The sequence below is a fragment of the Nycticebus coucang genome, chromosome 15 (genome assembly GCF_027406575.1).
Source record: "Nycticebus coucang isolate mNycCou1 chromosome 15, mNycCou1.pri, whole genome shotgun sequence".
Taxonomy (NCBI): domain Eukaryota; kingdom Metazoa; phylum Chordata; class Mammalia; order Primates; family Lorisidae; genus Nycticebus; species Nycticebus coucang.
In genome coordinates, this window is record NC_069794.1 from 94,786,812 (window position 1) to 94,792,811 (window position 6,000).

The 6,000-nt window shown below is 44.7% G+C and overlaps 1 protein-coding gene across 1 annotated transcript in view; it reads right to left on the reverse strand.

Annotated features, from left to right (window-relative positions):
• The window catches only part of CCDC70 (coiled-coil domain containing 70), a 28,235-nt gene extending 22,634 nt beyond the window's left edge, over positions 1-5,601 (reverse strand). The window contains exon 1 of the mRNA XM_053564040.1: positions 4,810-5,601. The gene's annotated coding sequence lies outside the window, so the exon portion shown is untranslated. The remainder of the gene's footprint in view (positions 1-4,809) is intronic.
• Positions 5,602-6,000: the final 399 nt, after the last annotated feature.

The window sequence follows — 6,000 nt, forward strand, 5'->3', positions numbered from 1 at the left end:
AAGAAGACAGGCGTCATTCCTTTCTCAAGGCCACGCTAAGGCGTCACTGTAGTGTAACAGTCCTAGGTAAACGGGCTGCCGCTGGAAACCTGACAGGGAGGCGCGGAGGAGGAGCTGGGGAGGAGGCAGAGCCGGGCGGGGCCAGAGCCTGGGGCTGGGGACAAATGCCGAGCCGGGGCGCAGGCGGAGCTGGGGGCGGTGGACGGAGGCGGAGCCGGGGGGGCGGACGGAGGCGGAGCCGGGGGCGGACGGAGGCGGAGGCGGAGCTGGGGGTGGGGGCGGTGGACGGAGGCGGAGCTGGAGGCGGAGGCGGAGCCGGGGCGGAGGCGGAGCTGGGAGCGGAGGCGGAGCTGGGGGCGGGGATAGAGGCGGAGCCGGGGGCGGGATCGGATCCGGGGCGAGGCCCATCCAGGGCCGGAGGCGGATCCAGGGCCCAGGCGTGGCCTCACCTCGCACTGGGCCTCTGGGAAGCTGAACTTGGTGCTCAAGAAGAGAGTGGGCTTTTCCCGGAGCACCTAGGACAAATGCTTGTTCCTCAGGACCCTTAGTATGTGAGGGCTTGACTCCCCCCCCAACCGCCCAGATCCAGGAGTTTGTTCACAAAATTGTAGTAAAATACACATGACATAAAACTTGCCATCTTAACATTTTTAAGTGTACTTGCAGTAGTGTTAAGTATATTCAAATTGTTGTGCAATCTCTTATTTGCCTTGCAAAACAAAAACTCCATACTTAATAAACAATAATTCTTCATTCTCTCCTCCCCCCACCCCCTGGCAACCACCATTCTACTCTTCACCATCTCCATGGAAGGTGACTAGTCTATGTACTTGACATGAACGCAATCATGCAGTATCTGCCTTTTGTGGCTGGCTTTTTTCACGTAGCATGATGACCTCATATTCATGTGTTGTAGCATGGGCCAGGGAGTTGACTGTTGTTTATTATTCTTCTGCATCATGAACTAGTTTAAGATTCAAATATCCTGTTTCTCTTACATTATCTTCAGAAAAATTATAATGCTGACAAAAGTAAAAAGCAAATGAAAGCTTCTACTGAAATGCTTTTTAACTCAGGTAGACATTCAAGTAAGGGAAGCTTTTCTGCCAAATTAGGAAGCCATCAGAGGCAGTTGATGGTAAATGTTGAAAAAGTGACTCAAACGGAATTGAAAACTCTCCAAGGAAAACATGAAAAGAATGAGAATGGTTACACAGAGCTGATTTATTTGGGAATAATGCACAAGAAAAGACAAACATAAAAACAACCTTTTGCACAATCCTCGGGAAGAGAGAGGGAGTGACCACTGGTCAGTGTCCATTGGCTTTCCACTTGCTCCTTACAGGGCACACAGCTTTTGAACAACTTTAGTACCTCTCCATTTCTACAGTTCTGTCAAAAATTAGGCATACTTTTGGTAACTCACAGACTCCTTTATGATTAAACTCAGACACATACTCATTAACTCATTACTCATTTGAATTAAAATTGTTTATGGGATACTTTGGATTTTATGAAATAATCCTTTTATGCACACTGTTTGTCTTGGAGTAAGCAAGCAGTATTTGTTCAATGAATGAATGAACTCACTTTTACCAGCAGGGCCACCTCAACTAACAACATGCATAATAAAGAGTATACTTTGAATTCAACTTTCACTCAATTATACTATCGTTTCCCTCGAGGTGCCTTTTATTCGTACGGTGATGGGGTATTGGGCCAGAGTTTGGACTCTGTATCACAGTATCTGAATTTAAATTCATTACACAGTTTGTACCTGTGTGACCTCTGTCTCTCTGTACCTCATGCTATTCATCTGTGAAATGAGGATATCACTGACACCTACCTTGCTTTGGGGAGCAGTTTGGACAATGGTTTTCTGCTCATCATCTCTAGAGACAGCACCTGCTTCCACTGCCCGCTGCTATTCTCTGGGTTACCCCGACACCTCCCAGAAAGACTGCCCTATCTCCTGAAATGTTTCTGTTTTGACTCCTGGGCTGAAACAAGCCAGCTGTCCAGGCCAAGCTGTTTGTCTCCATGAGTTCCCTGAGGGCACCATTGCAGCTGGGGATCCTTAAGACCCCGGCCATGGTGCTCATAACCACTCTACTTCAACTTGCTCAGCGTGAGATGTGGCTGAATTTTGAAGATTCACATACAGTCATGCATCACTGAAGGATGGGGCTGCACGCTTGTGTGAACATCACAGAATGTACTTCAGCTTAGATGGGGTAACCTGCTACACACCTGGGCTGGATGGCACAGCCTGCTGCTCCTAGGCCACACACCTATACAGCGCGTGACTGTACTGAATCCCGCCAGCAACTTTAACACATGGGAAGTATTTGTGTATCTAAACATAGAAAAGGTACGGTAAAAATACGGCATAAAGGATTTTTAAAATGGTACACCTTTACCACGAATGGAGCTTGCAGGACTGGAAGTTGCTCTGGGTAAGCGAGTGAGTGGAGAGTGTACATGGAGGCCTGGGGCATTACTGAGCACTGTTCTAGATTTTATAAACACTGCACTGAGGCTACACTACATTTATAAAATAAATATTTTTCTTTCTTCAGGGATAAATTAACTTTAGCTTAGTATAACTTTTTCACTTTATAAGCTTTTTAATTTAAAAAATTTATTTATTTATTTATTATTATTTTTTAAATATATACCACTTGACACATTTTCATCACACTGGTTAACATAGCCTTCCTGGTATTTTCTTAGTTATTGTGTTAAAACATTTATATTCTACATTTAGTAAGTTTCACATGTACCCTTGTAAGATGCACCGCAGGTGTGATCCCACCAATCACCCTCCCTCCGCCCATCTGCCCCCCTCCCCTTCTTTTTCCTCTTCCCCATATTCTTAGGTTATAACTGGGTTATAGCTTTCATATGGAAGCCATAAATTAGTTTCATAGTAGGGCTGAGTACATTGGATACTTTTTCTTCCATTCTTGAGATACTTTACTAAGAAGAATATGTTCCAGCTCCATCCATGTAAACATGAAAGAGGTAAAGTCTCCATCTTTCTTTAAGGCTGCATAATATTCCATGGTGTACATATACCACAATTTATTAATCCATTTGTGGATCAATGGGTACTTGGGCTTTTTCCATGATTTAGCAATTATGAATTGGGCCACAATAAATATTCTGTTATAATGTGATTTTTGGTCTTCTGGGTATATACCTAGTAGAGGAATTATAGGATTGAATGGCAGGTCGATTTTTTGGATCTCTAACTGTTCTCCAAACATCTTTCCAAAAGGAACGCATTAATTTGCATTCCCACCAGCAGTGTAGAGGTGTTCCCTTTTCTCCACATCCATGCCAAGATCTCTGGTTTGGGGATTTTGTGATATTGGCTAATTTTACTGGAGTTAGATGATATCTCAAAGTAGTTTTGATTCACATTTCTCTGATGATTAAGGATAATGAGCATTTTTTCATATGTCTGTAGGCCGTGTGCCTGTCTTCTTCAGAGAAGTTTCTCTTCAAGTCCCTTGCCCAGCCTGCGATGGGATCACTTGTTCTTTTCTTGCTAATACATTTGAGTTCTCTGTGGATTCTGGTTATTAAACCTTTGTCGGAGACATAACCTGCAAATAGCTTCTCCCATTTTAGGGCTGTCTGCTTGATTTACTTACTGTATTCTTGGCTGTGCAGAAACTTTTTGGTTTGATCAGGTCCCAGTAGTGTATTTTTGAAGCTGCTTCAATTGCCCGGGGGGTCCTCCTCATAAAATATTCATCCAGACCGATTTCTTCAAGAGTTTTCCCTATACTTTCTTCTAGTATTTTTATAGCTTCATGTCTTAAGTTTAAATCCAGTGAGAATCTATCTTAGTTAATGGTGAAAGGTGTGGGTCCAGTTTCAGTCTTCTACAGGTTGCCAGCCAGTTCACCCAGCACCATTTGTTAAAATAGGGAATCTTTTCCCCACTGATAATTTAAAAAAAATTTTGACTCTTTTGTAGTAACACTTAGCTTTAAACACAAATATTGTATGGCTGTATAGAAATATTTTTTCTTTATGTTCTTATTGTATATGCTTTTCCTGTTTTTAATTTTTTACTTTTTAAACTTTTTTTGCTAAAAACTAAGAAACAAACACACATTAGTCTAGGCCTGCACAGGGTCAGGATCATCAATATTACTGTCTTCCGCCTCCATATCATGTCCCACTGGAAGATCTTCAGGAGCAAAAATATACATGGAGTTGTCATGTCCTGTGATAACAATGGTTTCTACTGGTACCTCCTGAAGGACCTGTCTGAGGCTGTTTTACAGTTAACTTAAAAAATATATATTATATTGTAAATAATGCATGATATATATTAAATATTATATAACATATGATAGGTAATACATAATATACTATGATATATAACATACCAATATTAAATATAATATATAATATATTATGTCATGTACTACATATAATATATATTTATATTATATATTATATTATCATATGTATGTAATTATAGATCATATATTATAATTATACTATATAATTAATTATATATCATATACTGTGTGTACTACATATGATATATAATATATATTAATATATAATGTATAATACATGTCAATATTATCTATTATATAATATATAATATAGATATGTATTATATTTACATATTAATTTATACAAATAATTAATATGTATATCAATATTAATAAATTTATATTATATAAAATATATATACAGAGAGAAGGTGTGCACTCTAAAATAATGGTACAAAGTATAGTATATAGTAAATATCATACAGAAGTCAGTAGCATAGTCATTTACTGTCATTATCAAGTGCGATGTGCTGTTAGACGATTTCATGACCGGCGGCGCAGTTCGTTGGTTTATACCAGCTTCACCGCCGTGAGGAAATTCTCGGATTCATTATAATCTCATGGGACCGCCTTCGTCCGCGCTGTCTATCCATGACAGAAACGTCGTTACGTGGCTACACATCCTTTGCTCCGACAGGTCCCCTCCTTCCCTGCTCCCCTGTGCCACCCAGCACGTGGAGTGGCGTGTGGTCCGCACTGATTCAGGGCTGGGAAAGCGGCCTACGGTGCAAATTTGAAGGAGCTCCCCTCCCCGCCATGTTCAAGTGCAGGGTGGACTTGAAAAGGAGCAGCTCCTCATATTGCTGTTAACCGTCTCCTCTCCTGCCTCACCCTAGTCCCTCCCTGTAGATGCGCCTTTTACAATAAGTCAACAGAAAGCACAGGTGCCGGCCCGGGCTGGAGGAAGCCTTTAAGGGCAAGTGACAACACGAACCCTCCCAGTCGGTCCACGGAGCCCCCGCGGGAGACTCTGGGCCCAAGCCCAGACCTGCAGCGCGGAATCTGCATTTTAATAGAGAGTCTTGGCACTTCTTATAAATTGGCAGTGGAGAACTTCCGCTACTTGACGCTTGCTTACACCCGGCGACACAGCCTCCCAAGTAGCCTGTTTCGGTTATAAGACGCCACCTGTTAGGAAGTTTATTACGGCGGGGCCCAGTTCTTCCTCCCTGTGACTTCCATCCACCTCCGAGCTGGGATCTGGAATGGGGGAGATCCGGCTCCTCGCTCCTCCACGGGGCAGTCCTCCAGCCCACGGCACCGGTCACGTCCGCAGCCCGCGCGGGTGGCGCGCCCGGGGCGGGGGAGAGCGAGGGCGACACGCGCGCCACCAGGGCGGTGTGCTGCCCCCTCGCGGCCCGGGGGGCGCTGCGGCGGAGGACGCGGGGGGAGGGCGAGGCAGGGAACGCCCGCTCGGGGACAGTCGCGCGAGGCTGCGTGCGGCGGGAGAGCAGCCCAGAGGGACGGCCAGGGGCGGCGGGAGGCGAGCGATCCAGAGAGACCGCGAGCTGGGGCGGCGGGAGAGCGCGCGCGCAAGGACACGGCCCGCGCACCTGAGCGCTGCCTGCCTCGGGATCCGCTCGCTCTGGGCTCAGAAGGTGAGTCGGGCGGCTCGGTGCAGCCTTCAAACTTGGAGACA